This window comes from Branchiostoma floridae, chromosome 17 (assembly GCF_000003815.2).
Source record: "Branchiostoma floridae strain S238N-H82 chromosome 17, Bfl_VNyyK, whole genome shotgun sequence".
NCBI classification, from domain to species: domain Eukaryota; kingdom Metazoa; phylum Chordata; class Leptocardii; order Amphioxiformes; family Branchiostomatidae; genus Branchiostoma; species Branchiostoma floridae.
Window position 1 is genome coordinate 16,913,488 of NC_049995.1, and position 14,934 is coordinate 16,928,421.

General features: G+C 40.8%; 1 protein-coding gene across 1 annotated transcript in view; it reads right to left on the minus strand.

The window, feature by feature from the left end:
* LOC118405147 overlaps window positions 1-14,934 on the minus strand; it is a 61,389-nt gene that overhangs the window by 2,958 nt on the left and 43,497 nt on the right. The gene's annotated exons all lie outside the window — the stretch shown is intronic.

Here is a 14,934-nt window from a genome sequence, read left to right on the forward strand (position 1 = left end):
AAATACAGCTAAGGGAGAATTCTTATCTTGACAGTGGAAGAGAAGGTTTAGAGTGTAAGATAGCTTAACACCTCACGGGCAGGATATATAAAACCTAAAGGACACTGTTGTTTAAAGTAGCAGTATTGTCAAAGTCTATAAACAATTGAAGGATGTTCAGTACTAAGAACTACAAACTAGTCTAAAAGCGGGAAGCCCTTTTTTCCAGTGCATCTTTCCGCAGCACCACAATACAATGATTTTACAAGAAAGAAGTAATGCCGTGGCGAAGCAAATGGATTTTGCCTACTGTCGTTAACGCTGGTACTTAGGGTTGGGTAATTGGGGATGCGTGAGAAAATACAACTATAAGGGAGGATTCTCTTGTTGACAATGGAAGAGAAGGTTTAAAAAGTAAGATAGCACAGCGCCTCACAGGTGGAATATATAACACCTAAAGGGTATTGCTGTTTATAGTAGCAGTATACAAAGTATATAAACAATGGAAGGCTATTCAGTATCAAGAACTACAAACTAGTCTAAAAGAGGGAAGCACCGTTTTCCGCAGCACCATGATACAATGATTTTACAAAAAATGGGTTGCCAAGTAAATTTCGCTGGCTTAGCCTTAGAGAGACAAAAGTAATGTGGTGGCGAGGCAAATTGATTCCGCTTTGTATGGTCTACAGTCGTTAACTATGGTAGTTAGGGTGGTGTAATTGGGGATCCATGAGAAAATACAGCTAAGGGAGAATTCTTATCTTGACAGTGGAAGAGAAGGTTTAGAGTGTAAAATAGCTTAACACCTCACGGGCAGGATATATAAAACCTAAAGGACAGTGTTGTTTAAAGTAGCAGTATTGTCAAAGTCTATAAACAATTGAAGGATGTTCAGTATTAAGAACTACAAACTAGTCTAAAAGCGGGAAGCACTGTTTTTGTCCAGTGTGATTTTCCGCAGCACCATAATACAATGATTTTACAAGAAAAAAGTAGTGCCGTGGCAAAGCAAATTGATTCCGCTCTGTATAGCCTACAGTCATTAACGCTAGTACTTACACTGGGGTAATTGGGATGCGTGAGAAAATACAACTAAGGGATGATTCTCTTGTTGACAATGGAAGAGAAGGATTAAAGTGTAAGGTAGCATAGCACCCCACATGCAGGATATATAACACCTAAAGGGAATTGTTGTTTATAGTAGCAGTATATTACCAAAATCTACAAACAATGTAAGGTTGTTCAGCACCAAGAACTACAAACTAACTACGTTAAAATAACTGATAAACGGTAGCATCATTAATCTAAATTAGTTTGGTCGGTTCATTTGGCTCATTTTGCAAGACACGATAACAATTGATAGTGCACGGTAGTTCATTAGGTGTCCCATTATATCTAGGCGACGCTGTGATGCTTCGCCAGTGAATGTAATCGACCGATCTGTACAGGTAGTTTATATCAGTCATTTTCGACGTTTATCTCCACCACATCGAGCGTAGTGGGCGAAAATCAACGTCACTAGAACTCCTTTATGAATGACTCTGTAAAATTTGCTCCCATTAGCATTTTCTATGCCCAACCAATAACTGACTTATTGAATTTGTACTAAATATGTCCATGCCGTTGGCAACTAATTACTTTGGTTACATCAACGATCGCTTAACGAAGGCTTAGCAATTTCCCCTTCGTTTGGTGCTCTAACAAAATGCTGCATATTTTTATTCTGACCATGCCAAAACCTCTATTCTGCTTGTCTTTGTCAGCAAAGCTAGCCCTTTGTAAAAGCCATGGGCCAGCCCTGACTGTACGTGCTGAACAACCAAACCAATAATCGCTTCTTACAGTAAAGTACTAGTAACTTTCAATTGATTGTCGTTGCTCACTTTTATTGGTAGCTTTATCTCAATGTAGCTGCCCCAAACTATTCAGTATGCAATAGACCTACCTTACTTAACATCCATTAACGAAATTTAGTGTACTATTAGGCACAGGAACACTTGTCTTTACACAGTAGTATTAAACATTTTCTAATGACGTCTTCGTACTATAGCAATACTGCTTCTGATATAGGTCTATTATTCAAACACTATGTGACTCATCCTGTATTCTGATCACAGTCTACTACTTAAGGAGATATGTAGGAGGGCGTATTATACATATCAGATCTTAAAGTAGTATCCTTGTTTATTGAGCCTTAAAGACAAGACGCCCCGTTTAAGACGTCTGGATGCATGTAAAGGTTTAACCTTAAGGTCACCGGAGCTTTCCTGTTGCTAAACCATCAAGTCTGTGATTTCCCTTGAGCCATATGAAGGTAGATACAACTTGTTCTGGGATGCTGGCTGAATACAATTTTTGGCGTGGCGCCGAATGGTCGAGTGGTCTAAGGCTAGCGGACCGCATCCTCTTACGCACGGTCCCAACCGGCTAATCGCCTATGTAGGGACACTGCTACTCCCGGTTACTGTGAGCGTCGCCACAAACCAGCTGTCAGCCAATCAGAGAATAGGCATTTCTTGGGCTTTCTGTTCACGAAAGCCATCTTGCAAAAGCCGCTGGGAAGCTATTAGCCAATCATGTTACGTATTACATAGCTCCATCCTTCTACGCCCGATCCCCAAGGCTGACTGCCCATATAAGGGTAAGCTCATTAATATTTATAAGCAGGGCGGTCAGTAACTGATCTGAGTGCACTAGACAACAGAGGTGACCACAAGGAGTTTCGGCACGACTGTGGTCCCTCGAGCGTGAGAGAAAGGCTGACCGGAGATCGAGAGGTCGTGGGTTTGATTCCTTGCACTACCGGCTAGAATTTGTGACGACTTTACAATAGCTTCCCAGGAGCCATGTAAAGGTATCTCCAACTTGTTCAGGGATGCAGGTTGAATAGTTTGTTAGCGTGGCGCCGAATGGCTGAGTGGCTATAGACTAGCGGACCGGAGATTGGGAAGTCGTGGGTACGACTCATTGCACGACGGGCTTTTTTTCTATTGAAGTTCACCACAAAACAAGACTCTAGGAGTAACTCATGCGTTTTGGGTTACAGTACTGGGTTCGGAAGAAAGATATTTGTTTACCCTTGACTTGAAAGTTTTAGATTGTACCGTACAGGGAAGCAATTCCGTGGAAGCTTGTTCCATAACAATGTATTTCTAGGAAAGAAGCTGTCTTCGTGGAGCCTACACTGAAGAGGGTAAACGTTGGCTAGACTTTGTGACGACTGTGATTAGCTTACTCCACCTGTTGGTACCTCACTTCGGTTGGAGAGGTAAAAGACGTTAGAAGGAGAGGGATGAAGAGTGAATGCCTGGGTACAATTCTTACCCATACTGTGCCCTTGGAAAAGGCCCTGTACATGGCAGCTGTAAAAATGAGCACCTAGCTTCATTGGGTGACTTAAAAGGCAGTAGATCATGTGATTTTTTTTCTATTTGCTTTTTTGGACAGACGAGGACAATGTGGCACTGCACTCAAGTTTTTGTAACTTATATTAACAATGCCACATACACGGTACAGACAGAAGGAAAGTCGTGTAAAGTGCCTTTCCCAAGGGCACAACGTCGGGGGCACGGTGGGAATCGAACTCAGGACCCATAGATTCCGAGCCGAAAGCTCTACCAGTTACGCCACGTCCGACGCCACAAGATCATGTGATTGCAACAAACTGTAATTGCTTCTATATTACAAAAGCGTAGATGAGCATTCAAGCGCACATGAATCAAGGATTCACTCGATACACATTTTTCTTTATATTGATGCAACAATTTATATTCATGGACAATACATATAGGTCGATGACTAGACATGCTACGTTAGCTGTTCTACCTATTTCACTATTCCAGCATATTGGGCGTAATTGTAATATTTCATAGCACGGGGCTCTTCGTTATAAATGTCAAGGGAACAACCACAATTCCTTAAATACATGTACTTACTGATCATAGCTATGATTTGTAGCACAGTGGGCAAGCCTGCCTCGCTCCAGCGCACAATGCCCGACTGGGCGTTTAAATCACAGTATGAGTCATGCGCACAATTTGTCACTGCGCAAATAAATCGGTACGTTTGTACCCTTCTTTGCACGCTTTGCTTCCAGTTGTGTTCTATCAATCTGGTTCGCCGCGAACCATTCACATAACTCAGATATCGTTGTTGCGTTTGAGTCATTTGTCTTGTTGACGTTTGTACGGAATAGCAATTTGTTGCTTAATAATGAATGGATAGACACACTCTCTTTGACAAACGGGGTATAATTCGAGAAGCGGGTGCCTATTTCGTCAAAGCAAACTACACATTACGTAAAACTATTCTTCCCATTGCTTTGCATTGCTTAACCGTTACAAGTTCCCAAGAATCCTTTTGGAATCCTTTAGAATCATTCAGCTGCTTGTTCAAGTTCGCCTCCAGAAAATTGTTGACATTTGCACGGAATAGCAATTTGTTGCTTGATGACAAATAAATAGATGCACTGTCTTTGACAAATGGTGTGTAATTCGAGAAGCAGGTGTTTATTTCGTCTAAATGTCCGTATCAAATTGTTCTGATATGAAGGAAGCTGAATTAACTGAAATCTACACATTACAAGAAGCTGTTATGTCATTCCTTTGCCGTGTATAACTTTATGATCACTCATCAACCAAAGTATTGTTGTCAATGGGAATTCATATCTTTAAGGGACAAAGGTATTCTTGTTTGAAGATAGTGAACTGATAGTGAATGATGATTCTGTTTAAGATTGTTTGAAAATATAGGCTTTCAATTATTATTTTTGTTCGCAAAACTATAATTAAAGCATCGTGTTTTTTTTTTTTTAATTTTCTGACTCATCGTATCAATGCGTGTCAACGAACATGACTACACTTGCTAGGAGATTAAGATTAAGCCAAGTAGGAAAATGATTTGCCCGGGGCTTTTAATTTTCAAAGGAAAATGTTACGTTTACCTCGGAGAAATGCAGATTTAGGCCGGACGTGACGGCCGATATATTTTGCTTTGGCCCAACGTTACAGGAGCCAAGCATCAAACCGAAGTTCTTATTTTTCCAACAACCAATCAGCGCCCTTCAAACAACAAGCAGTGTTCAGAAATTCGAACGCTGAATCATTCTTGACAGATAGAAGAAGGACAGTTTGAAATCTCCCGAGCTCCACGCATGAATTGGGGAGTTAATCGCTTGTTTTTGTGAGTTAACTGTTTTCGTGAATTGGAAATCTTATCCTTTGTTGTTTCATATCGTCTCTTTTGGGGGGGTTCACAGCGTTGGATTTGAACGTTAACGTACACTGTTGTAGTTACTGAGATGTTCGTATCTTGACATTGGTAAAGTTCGATTTCACAATATGAGTTTGGAAACTTTCCGGGCACGTGTACACTGATGCCTCATGTCTTTATTTCTTATCCATATAATGCTTGGAGTATGTAGTTCATCAGAGAAATGTAACCCCCCGCGCAGGCTCTCCAATTCAACCTGGTTTGTGGGAATTCTACTGTTTGTTACCCATTAGTAAGATTTGTTGGGACCTAACAGATATAAAGGAAGTTTATTTGCAAGTTCGTGCCCGAGGGCTAATTGCAAGTACATGTACATGGTATACACATAGTGACAATGGACAGCCATAAATAATGTTCTAATCTAATACTAGTGTTGGCTATTTCTAAACAGGTTGGGTTTGACTTCTTTTTTGGCAGCAGAGGGAAACGAAAAGCCCCACATTTTCTAGAATTTGTGGGTTCTGCGATTTCAAGAGAAAAGTAGCTTTCTGTTCGTCTGTCAATGTGGGGAAGTTGGGATAATACTTTGTGACTTCTCTAAACAGAGTGATTCTTTCGGTTTCGTTGAATGAACATTTGGAAATGAAGTGTGTCTCGTCTCCCACTGCTTTAGATGTACAATATTTACAAATTCTTTTACACACTGGTAATCTCTTATATCTCCCTCTTTCCACTTCAAGAGGATGAGCGCTAATTCTGACTTTGCTTATTGCGGAGCGCAGCTCGAAATCAACTACTTCTAAGTACTTCTCTCTAGCGTATACAGATTTACAAGTTTTGTAGAATCTAAGCTTACCGGTATCTACACTTATATTATGTAGAGACGTCTGGATATACATATTGGTAATTCTGTTCCTTATCATATTACATACATATACAGGGTCACAGAGTGAGTTGTCAGAGTACCAGAGATAAGAATATCCACTATAAAGAACCCTTGTCGGCACATCAGAAGGAGTTCGAAAGTTCTGACGAATCGGAAATCAAACACTTTGTACTTCGTGATGTATGAAGCTTCATCTAATGGAAAGCTGGGATAACCTCTGCTTGGATCTGGTTACTCCCAATATCCTCCAACATGACGCTAACCAATCCGTTTACTTTCCTTGTGCATTAGTCATAACCTTAGCCAGAAACTTGACACGCCGATCTGGGTTGCGAACAAAATGTTAGTAATACCTAGCCTAGGTAGCTTTCTTTATTTGCAGAAAAAGTCATGCTTCTTATGCATTTAAACCATGCATAAGCTCCGGATGTCTTACAAAGTATACTAGTATATACTAGTCTTTGGAAATGTAGATAGTCAAAACGTTCTTATATCACTGTATTTGTACTACTAGTTGACCTATACTTCGCTTGTAAGAGCAAAGATGAAAAATAAAGCTCTTTAATCTATCTACGGGCACTCTACACAATTTTGTTCAGATTGACATTAAATTCTATTAACTGTAAAAATTTATTTATCTTTTTATGAATTTTCCTGATAGCGATATATCAGAGCATATATGTCAGGGAGTCGAACCTAGGGCCTTTGGGGTCTGGGCAAACATCCTCCCGAATTGCCCATGATGCCTTTTACTGACAAAAGCAACATCACGGCTCCTGTGTAGCACCTTACAGAATAACCATAACCGACCTCACCATCTACAGTGTAATCTACTAGATGGATATACTATGAAGAAAATGTTTTCGGCAAGTCGAGACAGCATCGCTCACGAAGGGGTAATAGTCATCAACTATTCTCCATCCCAGCGTGTAGAGACAATAGTGACCGTGCTTGTGCTTGAATCTAACATTGAATGGAAATTCTGTTTAAGATTCTTAAAAAATATTGGCTTTCAATCATTTAACTTTCCTAACAGATTTTTCGAGGGATAATTTATGTTCCCAAAACTATCTAGCGCCAAAAACGACCTCGCACTACTGTATAGCACCTTAAAGCATAACCAGATGGATATACGATGGAGAAAATGTTTTCGGCAAGTCGAGACGAAATCACTCACGAAGGGGTAATAATCATCAGCTAATCTCCGTCCAGGCGCCACCTTAAATGGGTTTTGTCCTAATTAGCCTTGAGATACCCGCGTTCCCTCGCTTTAATGACCATACTGCTTTCCTGTAACGTATGTCTTTACGCCCTTCTTTGATGAGTAATGAGCTGTTCAATATACAAGCTCACGAAGACCAATATACAAGCTCACGAAGACCATAGATGTGAACGTCTAGGCGACTGGTGCAAAGTATAGCTAAAATTGCTGAGGTAAAAGGGTAAAGGATGAATTTTGGTCTGAATATTGAGTATGTTCTAAACATTTTCAAGGGTGGAGCCAATTCTTAGCAACGGTTGCTAGGAAACAGATTTCAATAGTCATCCCTAATCTCAAAGCCGGCGCCAGGGTAGATTGGTTTTGTCCTAATTAGCCTTGAGATATCCGTGTTACCTCGCTTTAATGACCATACTGCTTTCCTGTAACGTATGTCTTTACGCCCTTCTTTGATGAATGATGAGCTGTTCAATATACAAGCTCACGTAGACCATTGATGTGATAGTCTAGCGACTGGTGCAAAATATAGCTAAAATTGAATTAAATGTGGTAAAAGAGTAAAAGCATGCATTTTAGTGTGAATCTCAAATATGTTCTAAGAACATTTGGAGCCAATTCAAAATGTATGTTTCTTAGCAACGGTTGCCACGCAATAGTCATCACCAGGTATAATGGGTTTTGTCCTAGTTAGCCTTGCGATATCCGCGTTACCCCGCTTTAATGACCTTACTGCTTTTCTGTAACGTATGTTTTTACGCCCTTCTTTGATGAATGATGGGCTCTTCAACATACAAGCTCACGAAGACTATTGATGTAAACGTCTAGGCGACTGGTGCAAAGTATAGCTAAAATTGCTGAGGTAAAATGGTAAAGGATGAATTTTGGTCTGAATCTCGAGTATGTTCTTAACATTTTCAAGGGTGGAGCCAATTCTTAGCAACGGTTGCTAGGAAACCGATTTCAATAGTCATCCCTAATCTCAAAGCCGGCGCCAGGTTAGATTGGTTTTGTCCTAATTAGCCTTGAGATATCCGCGTTACCCCGCTGTAATGACCTTACTGCTTTCCTGTAACGTAGATCTTTAACGCCCTTCTTTGATGAATGATGAGACGTTCAACATACAAGCTCACGGAGACCACATTGACGTGATAGTCTAGCGACTAAAATTGTATAATATAGCTAAAATTGCTCAAGATGTGGTAAAAGAATAAAAGCATGCATCTTTGTGTGAATCTTAAGTATTTTCTAAGCATTTTCAAGGCAGGAGCCAATTCAAAATGCATGTTTCTTAGCAACGGTTGCCACGGAACAGATTTCAATAGTCATCAGCTAATCTCCGCCCTCGTGTCAGGTAAAATTGGTTCAGCCGTAATTAGCCTTGAGATATTCGTGTTACCCCGCTGTAATGACCCTACTGCTCCCTGTAACGTAGATCTTTACATCCTCACGCACACGCACGCCCACGAAGACCATTGGTGTAACGTTACATGCATTTTCCAGTACCAGTGCAGAAATTTTTAGTCAGGGTACGGTTCAGGTCTAGATGATCAGGTCCAGGTCCGGACCTGAACGGGACCTTATTGTTTTTGAATGGGCGGTACTCAAAACGATGGTCCATTTCGCTTCAAATGAATATGTTTGGTGAAGTATCCCATCTTCATGTAAACAAATAAGTAAACGCTATCTCAGTATCTGCCTTTGTTAACTCGCCTATACTTGTTATTTTCTTGGACCTATAAGTCTCAAAACACGTAAACGCCTGCCTCAGTAGTGCCGGGGTGATCTGTTCATTTTCCAATCGGCCCAACATCCAGTTAACTAATTTATTTTATTCCCGTGTTACCCCGCTATGCTTTCCTTTAAGTTAATGCTTTCCTGTAACGTATAACTTTACGTCCTTCTTCGATGAATGATGGGCTCTTCAATACACAAGCTCACGAAGACCATGTCGTTGATGTAACGTTACTTGTGTTTGCACCCATGTGGGCGTTCCAGAAGGGAATTATTCTTAGCTGGAAAAGGTTCAGTCCTTGGAAATTTGTGGCGCTGAATATGCATGCTTGTGGGAAAGTTTAAAGGAAGATATATGACCTGCATTACTAGCGTTAAATGGACTTTAAATAAATGTGTTTGTGTAGATGGTCCTCAGCAATATTGTGAGACACCTCTAAACAATCACTGCCTCTCGCATCAGTAACTAGTGTTTAACTGGGGTTGTTCTTTTTGTCTAATTAATAACGTCTAAACGTTTTGTGAGGTTCATTCTTTAATTATATTACTGACGGATACTGTGAGATCTTTAGCGCATTTCAGGCAATACTTAATTCATTTCGTGTGCCTCCTTCCTTTTCAAAAGTGTATTGTTAGCTGTAGAGGGTTCAGTTCTGGCAAGTCGTTGTGCGGAATATTCATGCATTTGGAAAAGTTCAAAAGGATATGAGAGGCCCTTTACTGCATTGTTACATTTAAATGGAGTTTAAATATTGATAGGGTCTAACTGATGAACTCCCAACTGCAAGCTCAAAGGTCTGTAGCAGATAACACCGTGGCTTGCATTCAGCTGGCGATGCCAAGCGTTATAAGCTTCCGCCACACAAGTGCAGAAATGCTCTTAGCTGCGTAAAAATGGTTCTCACTGTACCAATGAATTCTGACTTGTGCATAACAGCTTTAGTGGTCTCTATAAATTGTCTAAGTCGATGAATAAGTGGAAAGTTGCTTAGGCATGTCCTAAATGTAAACGCTACTAGAGCAATCTGATGATCCTAATCATCTTCCAGTTGTAGGGTTCAATCTTTGGTAAGCTGTTGAGCGGAATGTTCATGCCTTTTATAGGATAGCTTAAAAGGAGATGTGGCCTTTTGCTGCATTGTTACCTTTAAATGGACTTTAAATGCTGATAGGGTTTTACTGATGAACTCCCAGCTGCAAGCTCAGAGGTCGGTAACAGATAACTTCTGGGCTTATATTCAGCTGGCGATGCCGGGCAATATGAGCTGCCGCCTGCACACGGGTGTTATACATGCTCTTAGCCATCTAGAAACTTTTCCTCCCCTTGTGCATAAGGGCGGGCTTTAGTAGTTTTTTTTAAGCCAATGAGGAGATGTAAACTTACTTCAGCATATCCTCAAAGTAAACGCTACTAGAGCAATTTGATGATCCGAATCATCTTCCAGTTGGAGGGTTCAGTCTTTCGTAGGCTGTTGAGCGGAATATTCATGCCTTTAGGATAGTTTAAAAAGAACATGCGACCTTTTGCCCCATTGTTACCGTTAGATGGACTTAAAATGCTGATAGGGTCTTCCCTATGAACCCTTAGCTGGGAGCTCAAAGGTTGGTAACAGATAATGTCCGGGCTAACATTCAGCTGCCGATGTCAGGCGACATGAGCTTACACCTGCACACAAGTGCAAAAATGTTCTTAGCCGCTTAAAAAATGTTTCTCCGTGTACAGATTAATTCTGGCTTGTGCATAACAGCTTCGGTGGTCTCTAGAAATTGGTAAAGCCAACGAATAAGTGTAAAGTAGCGTAAGCGTGTGCTGAAAGTAAACGCTACTAAAGCAATCTAATGATCCACCAGTTCACATTCTTAGCTTTCATTCAGCTGCCGCTTTCAAGAGATATATGAGGTGCCATAAATGCCCTTAGCCGAGGGGAAGATTCCCCTACCTGTACAAATTAACCCTGGCTTGTTCATACGAGCCACGGGTGGGCTTTATCCATTGTTAAAGCCAACATTTGGATTAGTGTAAAGGTACTTAAGCATGTGCTAAACGCTACTAGCAATCTAATTCTCTTCCAGTTCACATTCTTAGTTCACATTCAGCTGTCTGGTGTGCTAGGTGACCTGAGCTGCCGTCTGCATGCATGTGTTATAAATGTTATTAGCCATGTAGAAACCTTCCCCCACTGCACTGAATCACCTCCATATGCATGGGCGGAGACAAATCATTCAAGCATGAAAGTCTCTGACACTATCAATTTCATGCAACCACTAGATCTACCGTTTACGAAGCGGTTTAATATGTAAAGATATGCTACTGCATTAAAGCTAATCATTGAAAGTAAGAATATGCTATCAATAAATCAATAGTATTCATGTTACCCCTAAATGTATCGTTTACAAAACTGTTAAATATGCTACGTTATCAGTAAATCTATCATTTGCACAACAGTCAGTTAGACATAGAAAGCAATGTCATCACTAAATAGTTATATATTTTTAGCTTTCATAGTTGTTTTGCCACGCCAGGAAGAAACAGTTTCCTTTTAATTGGTAACATTTCTTAGGTTTGAGACGACTTCCAAGTGTTCATTATCTCAAATTACATGTTATGACTTAATGTCTAAAAATATTGCACATTTCTCTTTTTCGTCTTAAAATGATTGTTTTGCCAAGCCAAGAAGAAAGAGTTTCCTTTGAGTAAAATTGCAGTTTGACAGTTGAACATTTCATCTGACATGTTATGACTAAATCGTTGCACATGTGCATTCCACATCTTAAAATGATTACATTTGCCAAGCCATAAAATACCATTTTCCTTTCAGTAAAATTGCACCGCAGGTGACCATACATGTCAGGGGTGGCGCCGGTGTCACAGCATTCTCGTTTCCCCATGGATTACTTAACAGTGACTTACAGGCTAAATCAACACAATGTTGGCTACTTTCCTGGAAAAGCATTGCTCGCTGCATTTCCCGAAGAGTCACGACCTTCTGACTCAACTTCCTCACCTCGTGACGTAGATAACACAACGTTTAACGTACAATGAAAAATTATCTTTCATACACGTAACAGTGGCTTACAGACTAAAACCACCATATTTTTGGCTACTTTCCTAGAAAAGCATTGCTCGCTGCATTCCCGGAAGAATCACGCCCTTCTGCCCTAACTGTCTCTCCTTGTGACGTCGCAATCCTTCCACACGTGCTGTTGACCCCATACAATGATACATCATGGGTGGAGCCGGTGTCACAGCAATATCGTCCCCCCAGTGGTTTACAGACTAAATCACCATGTTTTTGGCTACTTTCTAATCATTCCTTGAAAAGCATTCCCGGAAGAGCCAATCTGGACTGTCTCTTCTCGTGACGATGCAATCCTTCCACCCGAGCTCAGGGCGCTGTTGACCCCTGTTGACCCCATACGTCAGGGGTGGCGCCAAGCAGGCGCCGGGGACTGCCAATGTCAGTTGGGGCGATGCACACTTGGAACCCGTGTCAACACGGTGTAATTTTAGTAAAAGGAAAATGTTATTTCTTGGATCGGCAAAAGCAATCATGTGAAAGAGAGATTTAGTCATGACATGTCGGATGTGGTAATGCGCACTTGGCCACAGCCATGTCTAAACTGTGTAATTTCACTAAAAAGGAAAATGTTATTTCCTGGCTTGGCAAATGTAGTTATTTTAATATGTGGAAGTTACATGTGGAAGGCAACGATTTGATCATAACATGTCAGATGAAAGGAAGGATTGCTCCGTCACGAGGAGCGGCAGTTTAGTAAGAACGGCATATCTCTTCCGGGAATGCGGCAAACAGCGCTTTTTTGGTTAGAAAGCAGCTCAAAACATGGTGATTTGGCCTGTAAAACCCGCTTTGAAATTCAAAAATTTAGCTTGGACCACGTGTTGGCGAAGTCTAAATTGGCATTTTTTGGCCGACGAACGACAGCTTCAATTCAGCGAGGCCTCGGCGACAATTTTTGAAATTTTATTTACTTCCTCGTGGCATAAAATGGCATTCACTTGAGGAGCTTTCTTGAAAACACTTTTTTCTATGAGGGATGAAAACGAAATGAAAAATACTCCTTGTCCGTGCTATCTTACGTTAAAGGTCCGGCGTACGAAGAGATAACACACACCCCTGCCTCTATCCAGCACCTTTGATCCCATTTGCTACTTGGGTGAACACACCAACATGAACGAATATATAGAGGCCAAAGGGCTAGATTGGAGTACCATTTGGGGGCCATATTGCACACAGAATCCGTGGTTCGTTGCCCCCTTTGGTAGTATGCTCATCCTTGGATATCGTCGTTACAGTGTAATTGCATTTTTACAATTCAAAGAGATATGTACAGTCGTGCCGTTTGTTTCTTATGACTCCTGTAGTTTTCTTTAGTGGTTCAAAGAGCAGAAAGTTATTTCTGCTGTTATAGTAGCAGGGTTTATTTTATACAGGGAGGGGTTGTTTGACCTTAAACGTGATTTAGGCACTTCTTCGAACACGCCGGGACCCACATTTTACTTCCCATCCGAATGACGGGTGAAGCCCCAACCTAGATGCCCTCCCCAGGGTTGAACTCAACAGGGGTTGTACTAATACCTCCATTGAGCTGACTCCATGGAGCTGGCTCCATGGAGGTATTAGTACAAACCCCTCAAGACTCCATTGGGGCCTGCAAGTTACCACCAAATTTGAACCAGAAGCTCAAATGCGAGGCCGATATCAGTTGAGCCACAGGGACATCCCGCACTTGATCTTACGTTACTTGATTTTACGCCATGTGGTGTAATCTTACGTTATTCTCGAAAATGCTTATTTCGTGGTTACATTTGACAGCCATAGCAAGAAACTTATTAGTATGCAAAAGAAGCCAAACTTTTCCTTACTTCAAAATAGTCAATACCAGCTATTTGTCAAGCTTAATGCATTCTCATAGTCAGTAAATTATGAAAGCTGTCTACACTGCAGTTTCAATTACAAGAAGGTCCTTGCTGTTCTGTACTTTTCCTTACTTCAAAATAGTCAATACCAGCTATTTGTCAAGCTTAATGCATTCCCATAGTCAGTAAATGATGAAAGCTGTCTACATTGTAGTTTCAATTACAAGAAGGTCCTTGCTCTTCTGTGGTAAACGAAAAACTCATTACTAAGGTTATTACTCCAACTAGACTTTAAAAGCTCCGTGCAGGCTGAGACAAATGAAGACAGTCCCTGAGAGGCTTTTGGTAGGATTGGACTCAGCCCACTTTAAAGGTTAGTGCAATGAGTAACACACACGCGGGTAAGCCTCAACATGACTCACAGTCATTGTAGATTATACATATATGTATACAAATGATGGTTAATGGGGCAAGCTTTGGTGAAGTAGACAGATAAGAGTAGTATTTTCATTTTGCTGTCTATGTATAGTTAAAGCTGCAGTAGTCTTTAAAATTCTCTGGAGCAACTTGCATTTAATAGCATGAAAATTCATTTGTGTTGGTAAATGACATTATGGGTAAACTTATCTTTAGCTAACTTAGGTGAAGAAGGCTGAACATTTGGGGTAAGTCCCAACTTATTTGAAGAGTTGGCTGGCTAAAGTTTAGTTTACCTATAATTTGCATTTAAATGTATCATCTAAGGTTCATTGTAGGTAATTAAATGTTAATATTAATGGACTATTTTGCTAATTGATTGATGAATGTGAAAGATGACTACAACATCCAAACTTGTCACTTGTGGCATAGACCCCACCCATAACCTACCAAACTAAACTACCCAAAGATGATATTTCGTCATGTACCATTCCCTTTCCTGCAAGAGAAATGCACTCCAAATTGGCATATAGCTCCCCGTTATCAAGACGCTAAATAAAATGCTGCTCACTGAACGGTAGGATCGTTACCCGTGCTGCGGAGCTACAGTTC